General features: G+C 43.4%; 1 protein-coding gene across 1 annotated transcript in view; it reads right to left on the bottom strand.

Moving 5' to 3' along the window:
- Nucleotides 1-17,968, bottom strand: part of LOC8038871 — a 205,496-nt gene that overhangs the window by 61,282 nt on the left and 126,246 nt on the right. The gene's annotated exons all lie outside the window — the stretch shown is intronic.

The raw sequence follows: 17,968 nt of genomic DNA, 5'->3' as shown, positions 1-17,968 counted from the left end.
TTTACAAACCAACTCACCTGAACACTTTCGCTCCCTGCAATTCTTTTTGGTTTCGTTTCCTGAAATCAATTTTGCAACTGCTAAGGCACGTTTGAAACTCGGCATGTAAGTTTTCGCGCAAGTTTCCCGTAGTTAGACAGCCCGCATGCGCTATTAAACTGCATTACAATGACTGACGTCAGCGTACTCTGATCAAACCTATTTTGGGGACTATGACCTGTACCTTTGTTTAGTGCGCATAGGAAAATTGTGACTGAAAAAAAAAATTTTTTTTTCTGCTAGTCCGCACCTGGAGCATTGTCGGCACTGGGTGTGGATTTCATCCGTGTTTTCTTCCTGTTCAAATAAAAATATGTCGTTATTTTTCCGTAAAAGGTCAGTATATGCGGATTAATAAAACTATACACGAATTTGTATTGTATTCATAATTTTAATGTTTTCTTTATTGGTACAACGTAAGACAGCGTGATATTGTCAAGCGCACCCGCGTCTCTGGGGATTATCGTCAGACTTTGTAACCGAATTGTTTATTCTTTTCCCTTTAGAAATTCATCAACGCGCAGAATAACAACTTTCATATCGGTATAATCCACGGAATATACTAGTTAGGTTAATACTAAAGACTCAGTAGGACTCGCCACACAGGCATTACGAACTGCATATTGCAGTTTCAACAAGTCGAGTGTTTCCAGAGATACAATTGTTTCCACGTGATGAGCAGGTGAGCTTGACACCCAGTGCAAGTTTGGGAGCGATTTAATTGGACTTGGCTTAATTAAATTCCGTCCCCTTGAAAGTGAACCGAGCTCATCAGATGAGAGCCTTTTTATTGACGCACTCCATCCTTTGACTCTTACTCCTAATGAGACCCGGCAGACGGCTGTAATGAGTCCCGCTGGAGCCGGAGAGAACATCAAGAGCCTGCTACCCTGGCTGGAGAATAAAATTAGCCTATTTCGGGGCTCTTTTATTTTCAACCTGGGTGTTAAGGCGCGTTTACATCTTTCGGCAAAGAAAAACAACATCAACATAAAACGGGACGTTTGCTTTGCGGTGTTGCTAACGGGCATAATATTGTCGAAAACGCGAACAAATCAGTGACAAGCAGCCTGGATTCATTTACCTTCTGTATGATGGAGCACATAAGTTATATTCAAAGAAGCGATAGGTTCACTTCGAGCTGCTTATGTTTGCATAATAATGAAAGGTCACAAATCGACGGGGGTACCAATCGAAGCACGTAAAAATTGGTTTAGTAGAGTACTCATACCCTTTTCGTACAAACCCGTTAAAGCTAAAGACAATCTAAAAGTTCTTCAAATGCACTATTTTAAAAGCTGCGAGATCAGCATTCCTTTAACATTCCTCAATAAGCTAAGAGCCATATGTGTAAAATTATATATCTCTTATATTCATTCCCCCGTGTATTTAGTATATCTGGTAGTTATATGAAGGAAGGGTAATCTTCTGATCTTAATCCTTTAGATGATGGAACGGGTGAGGCGCCACAGCAAGACTTCTTACTTAGCGGTCAAGGAACTGGAACGAACGCAACCTGTCATCGCGAGTGACAAGCACCAAGTCTTCGGAATGGACTGGCGTTAGGCGAAACGCTCTATATGTGCATCCCTCGACAACACGAGGTAAGTGCCACTGGCAGCTGCCGTCTTTACATCGTACCGCGATGACAGTGGTCTGCCTACCGGTTACCTTCCGGTGCCATGTTTATTACGGTCTATCCCACCTGTTTTGATATGTCAGAGTTGAATGATAATAATTGGGCTGTGTGTGTTTATACAGCCTAGAACTTGGTCTGCCTCAGAGGGGCGACGAGTCTCCCAGCTGTAGATGAGAAATTTAGCCAGTGCAGTACAGCCGCTAGCCTGGGGTCTTTAACGTGCATCACGCAGTAGTGATACACGACCGCACGCCGGTACAATGCTCATCCAGATCGAAACGGGCAGGGGTGGGGCTCGAACCCAGGATCCCTGGGTTCTGCAGCGCGAGCTTTCGCTCCACGTGCTCCGAGCTGGTGTGCGCTAGACCACTCGGCCACCGATCCCCCCATGTCAGAGTTGACAAAACAAATTCTACGCGTCTCTGCGTCACACGTTTTTTTTTATCTTATTATTTGCTGAGTTCGAACTTTAAGATTTATGTTTTATAACGACTTGCCTCAAACTGGCATTCTATAAGATTATAAAATATATATACAAGGCGTTTTCGAAGACGCTGTCGGAATGCGAAAACTAGGCATAGTACAAGAAAATGCTGATGCCGTAGTAGACTGTTTGAAAGAGCCCATTAAGAAAAAGTATTGGCGTTCAGTGTAAGTGGGTGATTACTCAACTTTCAGTTTCATAATTTGAATTTATGATTTGTTTAAGATATGCTTTTAATTGAAAACTTGTTGCGAATCATCCAACAAAATGTCTTTCGAGATATTCCATGATTCTGATTACAGTTTGACTTAGCGAGCATGATGAAAGATCTGACTGACTGCCCACCCGGCTACATAGGACTAGGTGTGCAGTTGTGCATCCCTTCTGTCGTACGTGAAGTTCTCCGCAATCTCCGTGGAGTTGTCATAATCATCCGTTGAGGGGTCAGTGGCGATTTTCAAGCCAGGCTTGGATAGCTTTTCCAGTTTACTTTGAAGTAGCTTAATTACTCACGTTTGTTTGGTCTTCGGAAAGCGGAAGAAGGATTTTTCACTACATTGCAAAAACTTGTTTTTTCAGAGGTAGGCAGCACGTGGCATGCCTGCCATCTCCAAGTATGGGCTGGTGTATGCTCGAAGGCGGCCGGTTGATCATTTAACAATGATCCATAGCAGACGTGACCGCGTACTCATATAGAATCTGAATAGAAATGTATAACGAGCTTACACTTTTTTAATTTATATATTAAGTTTCAAGAAGTACGTATAAAGATTTCTTATTAGAAACTACATCGAAGGCGAAAATAGGAGGTTATCGCAGACGACAGTGGAAAAAAAAATACCAACAATAACAACAAAGTTGCAGACGGCCCTCCAGATGTCCGAGCATATCGTAGCAGACGAATCGGCGGTAGTAACCGACGAAGCGAAGGAAAGAAAGTAAAGACTAACCCAAACAAGGCAAAGCAAAATACGTGATGGTTCGAAGGTCAAGTAAATGCAAGAAAGAAAAAAGCAAACAAAAACATAAAAGCAGAAGGAAGAAAAACCGCGGCGGCGTAGCGTCGCCTGAAACACAAGAAAGGTAGACTTTGAAATATGGAAGGGGGTGCACAACCGTCCAACGGTGCCGGCCTTTATTGTAGAAGGCGCAGAAGACCTTAGTCATCCCGGCGCTAAAATCGGAATTTGTGCGCCGCATATAACGTTACCGAAATCACCTTAATTTGTGCTACGACCCTCTTCTCTTTCTTCTTTTGCACGCGCAAAAATTGCTTTTTTTTTGTAACTTCGCTTCTATTAGTTTCTTTAATAGCCTCAGATTTGCATGTGCACAATCGACTTCTTCCAAAGCATGCTGACATCGCAGTAACGCATGTGGTTCGAAATTGCATTTTGCTCCTTCATCTGGAGGCGATCTTAACGGGATTAGCCAGCTCGCCTATTCGACAAAACGGTTATAAGCAATACATTCATGAGAAATTGGAACTGCAACAACAAAACGAAATGATTGATGAGAACAGTAAAGTGGAAACGTTGGTGTGTTGAGAAATTTTTGCACATTGCCCTCTTTTAAGAAACAGTGCGAAGGTACATTCGTGTTTTGACTGGCTTACGGAAGTTCCGACAGAGTGTTTTCTACAGAAGAGCCCGAAAATTGCACACTGAAAGCTGTAATATCTTTCCCACGCGAAAAAAATGCCCGTCACGCATGAAATGGTACTGCCTTCGCGTCGAACCAGAAAGCTCTGGTCAGTCAGGCAGCGGTTCGTCGTCATATTGAGAATGACATGCACTTCCTGGTATCTCTGCAACATTTTTTTCTCGATTAAGGTATGCGGAGGAAAAATAGGATTAATATATATATATATATATATATATATATATATATATATATATATATATTATTGAGTGTGTTTCTTACATAAATCAAGACTGAATATATTTGGTACAAAGAGTTTGAACACCACGTAACCATGGAAAAGAGTGAGCGCAGAATGAAACCGGTCAATTGTCAACACGCTGTTTTCAGACGGAGAGAAAAGGAATTTCGAGCAGTGTTCTGGATAGTTCAGCTCTTACAGGCCATGTTAAAAAAAAAAAATCCTCGGCGATCAGAAATACCCTGTCAGTGTCCCTTTAACGAAAACAGCCACAGTACAGCTGTAGAGAAAGCAGTTTGATTTCTATCACGGAAACATAATTCCTAGAAAACACAAAAACAAAAAATGTAAAAATGGAGTTTCATTATATCTAGAGGTGTATTCCAACAATCTTTGAAAATAAAAGTAATAAATATGACAGGAATCCTGTTCTATAAGCATTGCCGAAGTACCTACCATGCCCGAAATGCTTCCGGGATCTTATATTGTTACAGGGGATTCCTAACAAACTATGAGCAGTATTGTCTGAAGATATTACACGCAAGAGCGTGTTCTGTTTCCGACCATGTTATTAAGAAAAACTATTTGCATCATCTGGGAGTTCAAATAAGAAATATAACAGAAGCACTTTTTTATAATAAAATGAGAATATCAGATGAAAACAGCGAGGTTTCCATGTTAAAATGGCTTAGGATTCAAAATAAACGAGGCTGCCTCAGGCAGGTGGTGCGGATTATGCTTCGATCTCGTCTGACGAAGGACTTAGAGCCGAGTTCTTGTTAAAGATTATATTCCCGTACGAGCTTGATCCTTTGTAAGCTCTTTCACGGACAACGGTTAAAGCCCTCGCTCCCCAGTGTTGCGAAGCCTTATCCACCAAGTGCAAATACTCACAGTGTCCTGCCGAATCAACTATCTTTCTGAAATGCTGGAAAGAAGAATATGCTCCGACGAAGCGCGAGTATTGGTCTTTATAACACACGTGATAAAATGAGTAAAGAATGTATACTCAATGTTTCGCCTGTTTATCAGGATCCGGTTAAACACCTGGAGATTAAATAGGCTTAGTTCAGCCTGCTCTCGTATTCTCAAATTGTTTTGCAAGAATGTAGATTGGTGAAAATAGTATCGAGCTGTCGGTGTCTGCATATTGAAGGCACAGAACACTGCCTCCGACTTCAAACACTCCGCGTGGAATAAGTGGCTAATACTTTACTTCTTATTTACCAATACTACCAAATATAAGTATCAGACGAAAATGGCATGTTTCTGCCACCAGCACAAAGTATGACATTTTATTATTCTGTCCACACAAAGAAAACTACTAATAACATGACACCGATTGTGACGAATGCCACTGTTAAAGATCACGTGGTATAATATGTTTTACACAATGGTGTTCCCACTTCAGAACGTAGAATGATGGTGCGGGCTATATTTTTTCATAGTTATGTAAAACTACGTGTGAAAACCACATTATAAGAAGAGAATTCAGGTATAAGTGAACGCCATAGCGAATTTTGTTTTTCTGAAATATATAATTTTGAAGCTTATGGCGTGCAGAATGCCAGGGTTTCAATATGGTACTTCGTACAGTCGTCCATTTCACGCCGATGTTTACACATAATACTACCTTTTTCTACTTATTTTATGAAAGGCTTACAAAATGCACACACAATGTTAAAAATACAAACTTTTTTTATCCAAAGTATGCCACGTAAAACATTAGGTAAACACGTTTTAGTTGCAAATCGGTCAAGAACCAACAGCTATAAAATTTAAAAATAGTTATAAAAATCGACATCTTTAAATGAATCTTACAAATCTATAAGAAAGATAAGCTAGCCATGATAGTAGTTGCATTATTAATGCAGAAACACAGCTGATTTATCAAGATGTTGCAACATGTTCACTCATTATATAAAAAAATATTTTATTTCTTTGAAACTTTCCTTAATGGTTTGCAATATCTTGAACAAAACTCATAACGAAAAACACTAAGTAAAATACTTTATATACATGTAAAAATATATTTGCGAAATTCATATTCCTGTATGAAATATTGAGCTATATGTGGATGCCGTAGCAAATGTTTCCAAAATATATAATATTGAGAAGCTCAAGGCGTGAACAGTGCCGAGGTTTCGTAATCGTATTTTGCACGGCTGTCAATTCCACACCTCAGCAACTACGTAGGAATGATTTGCTTCATTAATTTTATGAAAGGGTAGCTACTTGTGCACAGTGGTTTGAACAATACAAGAAATTATTTGAATGCAAAAATATCTCCGAAAGATGACAAGTAAAGACGATTCTGTGGCACATTCAAAAATTACGTATCGTCTACTTTGCATACAATCACAAAATATTTCGAAATGCCCATCTCTAAGCGAATTTTACGAGAATGTAGGGAAGATATTGCCACGTGCATGACCGAGAAGAAACTCTTCGTACTTCTAGAATGTTCAAGTTTACTCTTACACACAGTGTAAACGATAAGTAGGCTAGCATGGCCTTGCCGACGGAGGCTCGCCCCAGCTTTCTCCCGAACATTCCAGGCCGAATATCAAGGATACCAAGCGGAGTAGATAAGGACTCACTCAGACTATCCCGATGTCGACGCATGCTCTCTCGCAGTCCTGCTTAGCCCACTTTCACGTGGACGCCGTTATGCCCGCGTCTGTTTTAGAGCGGTGCTCTTAGGCGCCCGTTTCTGCGTTTCGCGGCGTCGAACGTCGGCGCGCCCTTCAAAATTTAGCGGGAAATTAAATTTGTGTTGTGGTGATGTGACGTCAATTTTTTTTCCGTTAAATATAGCGGAGAAACTGAATTTATTTATGGGTGACGCGACACGAAGTCATGTGACGTAATTTTCTCCGCTAGATTAAGTGGGGAAAGTGACGTCATATAGACTTCGTGTCACGTCACCCATGAACGAATTCAGCGGGAGAAGGAGGAGGAGGAGAGAAGGAGGAGCAGAAGGAGAGACGAGGAGGAGAAAAGGAGGCGAGGATGGACGGAGGAGGAGGAGGGACTTACCCTTTCCTCTTCCCCCTCAAGAGCTGCGCTCTTGTTTTGTATTACAGAGACTTGTAAACGTCTCTCACATTTTTTTCCGACGCTCATTCTATATTTTGTATAGAATGAGCGCGACAATATTCTTAGTCGTGATGGTTGTTTTCCTATTTCTCCACAAACGCAACTGATTTCTGTAAATGCGTCGAAATTTCATGTCAATATTTAAAACATTGACAACACCCTCTATCAAGTCCTATAATGAATGGAAAGCAGTATTTATGAGCGAATGTTTCAATTGTTTGGGAGACATTAAAATTCGTTCCGGGATTATAAAGTAAATTTGTATATATTTTGGAGAAACTGAATTGGTTTGCCACGGGGCCAGGGAGGGGAGAGGGTGAACGGAGACAATTCGGGAAGGGGAGAGGTTCTGTAGGACGGGTGAGAAAAGGCAATGGGAGAAGGAGAGAGAGAGGAAAGGTAGAAGAGAGGAGTGGAGAAACTTAATTAGTGCGTCCATGACCCAGGAAGGGGAAGCGAGAAAGAGGAGGAGGGATGGAGGAGGGAGGAAAGGCACTGTAGGAGAATGAGGCAGAATTGTGGAACGAGGAGGGAAAAGGGGACGAGGGGAAGAAAGCTGACGGGAAAGGGGTGAGCGACGCAACAAAACGCAGAGATAAAGCGAAGCTACGGACAGCACGACTTCCTGGACTTTATAATAGAGTAGCAACGATGTACAGCCTTTGTCGGTCTCACGCTATTTTGCGTTTACTGATAACTTTTGAATCACCAGGACGTTCTGTCAGTGGGATCATTAAAGGCGTGTACGAAACACACACCATATCGCGATCCTGAGAACGGAACTTGAACTATTCATGTCAGAGTCAAATTAATCGCTCCGTCATTACAATGTACGTCAACTGCAAATTCGAAATATGGGCGGACTCTGCTTTGATATCATGTTCTAAACAGGTGCGTCTCTCGCTCTGTTTTTAGCAAATCTCCAAACGTGGGATGATAACTGTCAGGCAGCGTCCCGTAACGCACGAAGATACGATTAGTTTTTATCAACCTGACGAGTTTTCTTAGGCCTGCCAGATTCACAAGATTTAAAAGATCAAACCTGTATATATTTGCAAACAATACCCACTGTCGCAGACCGCATATTTCAGCCATTACGTACACGTTCATCATGCGTTCGTCATCTGCAGCAGCCATCTGGAGGAGTCTCAAGCACCGGAAGTACAGTCGCGAAAATTTACAAACAGCAGAGGCCCGACAAGCTTCTGTCGCGGTAAGTGTGAAACCTAGGCTTCCTATATCTGTTGTTTTTAAACATAGAAATTTCACGTCCGATTCTTCAACGATGGTTCTTTTTCAGCGAAACCTTGTTCCATGTATACGTCCGTAGCGACGCCCATAGCAACAGTGTGTTTGTAGCAGTGACGTCACACTGACATTGTAAACGTATTATTCTTTATTTGAAAATAAAGAGAACACGTTACCAACCTAAGTTATATTGATATAAAAGGAGCGTCTTTACCGTTATAAATAAAAAGTAATGCGCATTACCTTCGCGTTACGTTTTTATGCATTAAAACGTTTCAGCGTTTTGACGTTAAAGCTACGGTATCTGTAAGCGCCACATTTCAAGAAAGATTACGTCAATGCAGACGCTTATCTTTTTTTTTTCTTTTTTACAGTTTCACCTGACTCCTTTACAAAAAAAAAAAACAGTCAATAAGAGTGCAAAAAACTAAAAAAAAAAAAAATGTATATAACTCCAAGCATAGACAGACCCGAAATATCGAAGTGTAATTTCTATCTTTTTTTTTTTTTTTTAGCCTTGCGAATATGTAATCGGAGTGAGTAGCGCAGCTACCATCGACGTGTTACTCGAAGTGAGTAACGTAAGTACATTAGCCGCTACCGCTTTGGCGAAGTAAAGAGTAGGAAACTACGTTACAGAAAACATAGCACGTTAATGCCGTTAGTGTAGCGCGTTACCGTTAAAGCTGGTAAAACAGCTTAAGAATGGCAGTCTGTGGCCTATAGACCTTTGCAAAAATCGCCTTGTGCGCGCCGCCATCTTTTTCTGCTGGGCTGCGGAACGTCTTCTGAGCATGCGCTGTTGCTTTGCTGTGCGGTATATCGAACGCTTCGCATGCGTCCACAGCTCAGTGACTCAGCATTTTTCGCCCGGGTGATAAGCGATGGAAAGGTCTATAATGATCGCTCTTTTGCCTCGTGATTCGCCCTCCTCTGTTTTTATCGGGTAATGCTGGAATCCCATTGTCTGTAAAACGATAATAACACCTTCAGCACTCGCCACACCCCGATTTACTTAAGCTGTCAATCTTAATATATACGATGCATATATGCATATTTAGACGACCCTACCGTAAATTTCCCAAATAAAAAAAAAAATGTTTCGAAGAACGTAGCGACTGTCAATATATTTTCCGAGACTCGGGATCAGGGTGCAAAGAGACAGACGTTTATGGGGCTCGAGCACGGCTATTAACTGGAGAAGATCCTCCCGGTTTTGAAAAATTCATAAATAAGGGCGTGACTTTCGTTTTTAGAATTATGAACGCTGTAACTCATGAATATATCAGAACAAAGTGTATATATTAGTACAGTGGAAAGAGCAGCACGGATAGGAAGAGACTGCACTTTAAAAGAAATGATGTGAAAAGCTCGCGCAATTTTTCGCTCGTGTATTTTCTTTTTCAGCAGTGTAGATTTTAATTTAGACTCTCGTGATTTCCTAAGAGTATGAGGCCAGGTGAAAAAAGGCATTCAGCAACGGCCTCTAGCGTGTATTTTCCACCAGCGCTTGCTCAAAATCTTTCCATGCTCTTCACGTTCAGATGCGCGACCTTTCGCTTTATTCAGTTTATCGTTCGTTTGGTCGGCGCCTCTGAGGTTCGCTGCAGAGATTTGCTAACCCAATTAAAGCAACCTGCGAAAGGTATCGTCTCCGGAGATATGAGCTTCCACAGCGGAGCGCCGACCGGAGCCGGGAAATTCCCACACGAGGGGCTTCGAGCCGGGCTTTTGGAAGCTACCCATTCCGGTTTCAAGGGGGTGGACGGAAGTTTTTTTATCGGCCTTTTTAATTTTGAAACGTGACCTTTCAGCACTTCGCACGTTTGTTTGTAAGCGTCGTGCGAAAAATGCGGTCAACTGTGTTCTTTTTTTTTTTTTTTTTTGTTCTAAAGCGATAATTTTGTACAATTCGGATAACTGTCCTTCTCTCCCTTCTTTCCTCGAGGAGATGGAAGTCGGGACTCCGTCAACGCCGCCTAGAAGATAAGGCTGCAGTGCTGACAATTTTTTGTGGTGTCACCAGCGAAGGCGAATGCCGGACAACGATTGGAAAATAATGCTACAGTGGCTTAAAGTGGGTAGCGTAACGAACGAAACCGGAGAAGCGGCACAGCGTTGGAAGACGGCCGCGGGTGGCGCTGGCGCTTGCAGCACCGTCGTTCCGGCTATGGCACCGGCTTGGCCGCTGGGCCAGCTTCGCTCCGGCCAGCTCCGGCCGATTTGCAGCTGTCGACTGCACTGTCGTCTGCTAGTTGCACATTTTTATTCACCCAAGAACAAAAATCATGTTGTTAGAAGTTCTCCGGAAACACATAATTATTTTCGAGGTATTTATAATAGTTATGAAGCGTGTTAGGGTGGCCTCTATCTGCCAGCCGATGGAGGCACCCTAACGGTGCTACGGATCGAAGCGCCACCTACACCGTCTTCCAAGGAGCGGCCGTTCCCGATGCATGGTGGAGGCTACGCGGTAACTACACCACCCCCTTTAAGCCACTGTAATAATGCTGTGTCAGCGCTCGACTTCGAGTCAAGTTTGAGCCAAACATTGACGAAATCGTCGTGTCCAAATTGTGCCCAGCGTTGGCCTTCTCTGATGACGCCATTTCATTCAGTACTGCGGCTTTGTAATTTAGCAGATTTTGTCTCCGTCCGCAGTGCGGTGCAAAGCGAGCGAAGACAGGCAAAGAGGGTAGCCCGGGTACCCGCCAAGAATCGCTCAACGAAGATGCAAATCATCCTGGCTGTGTCCCAAATCTTACCCGAATAGATCCGAGTTACTTCGGCGGGTCGGGTCGTGATAACATAAATAAAGCGACGCTGGACGCGGGTAGGTTTTCGAACGCAAAGGTACACAACCCTTACCCTGGGGTGAGGTCAAAAAAAAAAAAATCCTAACACGGCCCGTTTCGTCTGCTTGAAATATTTGTTTTAAAACATTACTGATGTTATGCGAAATCCCACTTTGGCGGTATCCACTTGTTACGTGTACTTTTGGATGGTTTTAAAAGATTCCATCGCGCTTACCAACTTACTTCACGGATCAGTGGTGGCAGCCGTCAGTGGCATCCGCGACGTCAACCACGAAGGCTATGAGAATCAACCACGTCGCACCTCCGTCCTCGGGTAACTGACGGCACCATTCAACCCGCATTGCGCGACTGTGCTACACCTATTGCTTTCGTTTCTTCGCACATTGTGGATGAACAACACGACTTTTTAGTGCGTTTCTTTTTCACTATATATTCCTTTTCCTATGGTCCGTTCGAGTGGCAGGTATATTTCTAAAGTGCCGTTCACAGATATGCAACCGAGTAAGACCGAGATAGACCAGGCCGGTTTTTAAGCCTCTTGCGATGTATTAGGACCGAATGCGCTGCAGCGGAGCAGGTCCTAAGACGTCACAAGAGGCTTAAAAACCGGTCTGGTCTCTCTCGGTCTTACTCAGTGGCGGGCATATATGTGAACGGTGCTTTATTCTTTCTTGAACAGATGCGCCGGCCTGTTTCCCGAAGAAAAGAAAGGCCAATCATTACCAGTTTTTAAATCACTCTACACGTTACACACACACTTTAAACCGGCAATTCTAATAGGCCTTGCTGCAGATTCGCGTTAAAGAGCGGGAATGTACAGAATATTCTTGCGGCCACCCATTTTATGTCAAAGGGAGACCGTTCTATTTCCCGGTCTTCCAAGGCGTCGCAACGCTCGAAGTGTCCCATGCACAATTTTTCCTGCTCCCGTCGGCGCTCCGCTGTGGTAGCTCATGTGTACGGAGAAAATACTTGTTATGCAATACCACTGAAAAAAAAAGTGATACCACGCCTAAAAACGAAAATATTGTATGTAAAAGAATACCACATTCCGCTAACTTAATTGAGACGAACATCGTTTCCTCACTTTGCCCTTGGTCAAATTGAGCACACCTTACTTCTCTGTCCCCAGCCGAAAGGTGCTCTCTTGCGAGGCGTTCTGAATGTGACAATGTTTTTGTGAAGCATTGTGAAGACGACCAGAACACTTCCGACAAGCGTAAATTTTCACTCACAAGATGAATGAGATTGATCGTATTAACTGTGCCCTTTGTATCGGGCAGTAGATCGCGTCATCTAGCCTAAGAACATTTGCACCTTACCCCTCCTCCTCTTTAAATTGTGTTATACAGTAAGTATCTCGTTACATCTGCTACGCCATCGATTTCGTATATCATCAAGCGTCTATACACCTTGGACTGGTAAAGGCAAGCGGGTCGAACATGAATACATAAAATTGAAAGAATTGAAAGAGTCCTGTGCCTGTCCTCCGTGCTTTATTCTTTCAATTTTATGTATCTATAGAATTTCTCTACCAATATTAAGACCTTGAGTTTGGGATTATAAACCCTTGTTCCTGTGTTGTTCCATCATCGGCAGCAAACCCAAAAAGATATTGCCCAATTCGTTATCTTTTTATGGAGGGCAGGCCGAAGCCTTGTGCGCATCAATCAAAATGTTTTAGTGTCTGGCTATTACCATGGCATGCGGCACATATCAGTCAGTTTCTTGCATTTTAGCCATATGCCAGTCCTTGGCACTCACGTGCTCGCCTGAAACAGTGAAAATTTTTTTCGCGAGTGATCAATCACCTGTTTCCTTCTTCTGTCATTTTCTGTGTTGTACATTGATATTTTGTGTTGTGTTGTCCGTTACTTTATTACTCCGTGCCACAATTACACCATCATGTTCGCTAACCAGTTTGGTTGCGTAAGTTTGATTCTTATATTGGAGAATCAACTCCTCTTGCAATCTTCTCTCCTGAAAAATAACAAAAAACGCTCCAGTAAAGAATTTACTGGTGGCCCTATCTATTCACGAGCAGTCTCATATACTGAATCATTGCCGTTTTCTCAAAACAGTTTTTATGTTTACATTCGGTAAACATCTCATCCGCTATATTTTTGTGTTTTGCACTTTAGATTCCAGTACTCTAAAATAAAAAAAAGGCTACAAAAATACAATTTCGACTGTCGGGAAGTTTCAGCAAAGCAAGTCACAACGGTGTTTCTTTTTTTCTTTTTAAATATATTTTTGTGCTTCATAGCACAAAGGAAAAAACGCAGACCATCTTACAGGCACGCGTAGAGTATTCAATTATCCACAGCGACTGGTAGACAGATATTGCGACACACCTCGGAAGACAGTTTGACGCATTTCGGCTTTGCTTGTGCATGGACACGAAAGGCGCGTGCAGAGGCAGTTGTGACATCAACCGAGCTCAAAACAAAAAGTGAATGCTGCACATACGCACACACATAAATACAAAAAAAAACAAAAAAAAAACAAAAAAAACGTGCTAGAGACCTCGGCGGGCGCTTACGCCATTTACGCCAAACGCAACAATCGAGTCTCTCCGACTGCCCCTCCCTCCCCCCCCCCCCCCCGCCCCCCCCCCCCCCCCCCCGCTTTCCCGGTTAAAAGAAAAGTATATAAATATTTATATAAAATAAAAGGGGGGGGGGGGGGCGTTTGCGAAAGACGAAAACACAATTTCGAAGGTTCCCGAGAAAGAGGAAACGCCAGCAGCCAAACACACACAAACAAACCAAAGCGCGAACTGTTCAATTTCAGTTGTGTTCTTTTTGTGCTTGTTTAAATCGAGACGTGATTTCCGATCGACAAACTTGGTAGTTTATATTCTGTTTTACCGCATCTCCCCGAATCGCTGTCGGGTGAAGTCGGCGTAAAGCTCTCTTGTCGCAGGCCAGCCCCACGGAAAGAGTCAATTCAGAGTGGCAGAATGAAAAACCAAGAACACAAATGTCAGGGAAAAAAAATTGTGTTTTTCTAAAATCAGAGCTTAGTATGAAGTATACAAAAAACAGAAAGGAGGGCTTTGACAGTAGAATCGCCAGAGCACTTTAATTTTCTTATTTTTTAGAGATTTTTTTTACTTTTGCCGGGCATTGCCCTAACCGTACTGACTCCTGCAGTCCACCGTGCGTGCTTCTCCCAACTGCCAAATTGACAAGACTTTATTTCGTCTTTGCCGAACTCCGATAAATCGCTCGGTCGACGCGCCATCTGGAAAGCGACACGTATTGACAACCACCGACAAGTCAACAAAGCTATTACTTCTACCCTCGCTCTGAGAATAAAAAAAGTATAGCGCACACACCATTTCGTATAGAGCCAAGCGCCTACCAAATTTTCACTTAGGGCAATAATTTATCAATTGTTTGCGAAGCGTCAACGGTGTATATCGCGTAAACTCATCAGAAATAGCAATGACTTCTTAAACAAGACAAACTAATTAGGTACTATAAAGGGAAAACGGAATGTTGGCAACAGTGATGTGCTGGGGGCGTGTGCCACGCGCAGCTGCGCGGCAGGTGAATAAAACAGGCAGTTTCGTACAGTACCTGCCACAGAATAGTTGGGTACGATTGCTTCATTAAGGTTCAGCGGTGAATGCGAACGCTCGAGCTCCATTTATAGGACACAATGAACGCGCCATAATAATCCGCAAAATTGCGAGAATTTCGAGGTAAATGCCGCTGCGTATTTGGCAAACCTTCATCGCACTGCCTCTATTGTTATGTTCATCTGACAGCAAGGTATTTGGCAGGGACTCACGAAAGAAGCTGCCGAAGTTACGATTTCCACGTTAGCGTCCTTCTTACATGTACACGACTGATCTTCCGCAGAGAGCGATGACTTTACCTGGAAGCAATGCATCTGTCGGCACGCTGGCGAGTCAAGGCTAGCACCAGGATATAGTATGTACCATTTTAAAACTCATGGGCCGCAACAAAAATCGTATTTGCACTAAATTGTTATTTAGACAAAAGAAAAACCTAATGCGTCTCGAAATGCCGTCTGGCGCCTCCGCTGCAGATGTGGAATTTTCCACGGGACGTCGAATAAATTTCAGTGTGCGGTTTTAGAGAACGTATCTTAGTCTCTCCTCTTCCGTTCTTATCTAGATTACTCTCTCAATGGGTACTTGGCACGGTCCGCCAGCCATTACTGGCCGGTGGCCGTCTCAGCGGTCAGCCACTATTCCCAGGAGGTGGAAATGGGGTTGGGAACGGGTCGATGATAGGAAGGGCCCGGCGTCCAAAGACCCTGTGGAGAAGGCTGGGACGGTCACCGCAGTGCGTTCGGTGAGGCGAACAGTGGAAGGGGCTGAAGCAAGAGCAAAAGAGGCGAGTAAGGAAAGTATTAGACTAGATTTTATCCCACAGCACGGCTTGTCTGCGAGTAAGGAAAGGGGGAGGAGGAGCTAATGTTGCCGAACAAGGCGTAGCTCGGAAAGGTGAGTTGAGCATTAAAGCGGAGGTGAGAGAATGGTGGCATAGTCATCCCCTAACTACCTTTGTGAGAGTTCTTCGGCGAGCGCACGAGCCCGCTCATTGTCGGGAACGACTGCAGTCAAAGGCAACCAAACAAATCGGAATGTGTGGGAAGTGAAGGATGGAAAATATTCGAGTGACGCAGTGCTGGGATGTATAGCGTTGTATGATAAATTGCGACAGGCCGTCTGGGAGTCAGTGAGTATGTGAGAGGGTTAGAGAAGGATGGTCGAAATTTGTATAATATATGAAATATAAAGATTTCACGAATTGTACACTCGTGAACTTGCAGTAAATAGTTTTATTGCAGTAAACAACGACAACAAACTTAGTTAAGAGTCGACACATTACAGGGCCGTCATTAGATTACTCGTAATGATCATGACAGATTTACAAAACTGATGACTTACATGGCCACACAAACTACAGCGTATTGACATGCCAACTTCGCAGGTTCTATCTCACAAAGAAAATGCACGCATATATTGAATAAAATATTAGTATCATGACAGATCCAAATTATGAAACAATGTACCGTAATATTTTTTTTTATATCTGGAATGTTTTGAGCACCTCCATTTTGGTGCACATCTTTTGTACTAAATTAGATTGACGTGATGTACGTATCTCATTTCTGCCGATGGTGTACGGGGTGTGGCCATTAAATAACAAGACTAATTTCAAACAAAAAATATTAAAAAACTTTCACAATCTTAATGTCACCTCTTTCACGTACTCGCCTCCCATGTCCATACAGAGCCCCATGCGAATATTTCATTGCTGAAAGCAGTACTGTGGGTCGACAAATGAGAAGCCCTTCATAAGCTCCGTCGCCTTTGCCTCCACAGCATGAACAGAGTCAAAACTCGCTCCTTTCAACCCAGGCTTGACCTTGGGGAATAGGAAAAGGTCACATGGGGCAAGATTAGGTAAGTACGGCTACGCGCTCGCTGGTCATATCAACGGCTTCTCTGTCATTACCTAATCGCGTTCTATGCGCATTGGTGTAGGCGGGTGCGTGATCACGTGGTTATTGATGGACGTATGATTTTGAAAACGACCACGTACCTTCTAATGCGCCCTCAGCTTGGGGAAGGAATGAATTATAGGATTATAGCACTAAAAGGCAGACACAAAGCACACCGGCGCGTTGTTGGCAGCCGTTAAGCCTTGGTTGACTTTGGATCCCTTGAAGAAGGGAAGTCTCTTCCCGAAACGTCGTGTAATAAGGCCTCTGCTGCTGTTCAAACATTTTTCTACGTCTTCGGAGGTTCGTAAGGACTTGCGGCGTTCAAAACTTCAGGAAACTTTTAAATCTTAGCAAAGACTCAGCAAGCCCTGGCTATATCCGATCATCTCGTAATGCTGGGATCACGTGTTTTCCGCTAGTAAGATTACTGTCGCCCGAGTCCTCCGCATATCTGGGTACTTAGGACGCAGATACATTGCGGAGCTTCTAATTCTCCCGAACAGCTTTCATTATATCACTCCTTGGAAAGACGAAGCTTAGACGACCTTCAGCAGCCTTGCTTCATCCTACTCAAGATACTCGGAACCGGATTACCCGGAAACACATTAGGTGCGTAAGGTTGAGACTGTTCGCTAATACGTGTACTCGACAGTCGAGACATGGTTGGCCGTTGAATTACACAAACAAAACAAAAAAAGAGGATAAAAAGAGAGTGTGTGTTTGGGAAGGGGGGATGTGGGAGCGGGGGAGGGGGCGGGGGCGAACAAGTTTGGCCATTTCAATATTTTTCAATCATTCAACATTTTAAACAAAAAGAAAAGAAAGCTTAACTTCTTGCTTCGCTTAAGCCGATTCACAAAGAATGCATCGTGTGTTTCTATCGACTTGTTTAGATCTGTTTTGATCTGTGTCGCCTGGCTTTCCCTTTCGGCTTCTGTTGGTAACCTGTTGGGAACACTGACACTAGCACAAGAAATACTCTGCGTCAATTGGATTTATGTAAAGTATCGGGGTACGAACGACCTATGACGAGCCGCCGCATCTGCTCAACCACGGGAGCTCGCAATGACCGGCTTCAGATGGCGTGATCTCCTACGTCATCGGGGACCATGGGCCACGTGCTTGATGTCACTACAAGCCATGTGATCACGTGCTTGCTATGACCATGGCTCATGACGGCATGTGAGCACGTGATGTCACGTCATTATGTGAAAAGGGATAGTGCGAGTATGCGTCTAGTGACCACGCCATAGGACGTTGCGTGATACCTTGCG

This window comes from Ixodes scapularis, unplaced genomic scaffold, assembly GCF_016920785.2.
Source record: "Ixodes scapularis isolate PalLabHiFi unplaced genomic scaffold, ASM1692078v2 PGA_scaffold13__105_contigs__length_92229423, whole genome shotgun sequence".
In the NCBI taxonomy this organism is placed as follows: Eukaryota; Metazoa; Arthropoda; class Arachnida; order Ixodida; family Ixodidae; genus Ixodes; species Ixodes scapularis.
This window is presented reverse-complemented; position numbering and strand designations above follow the sequence as displayed.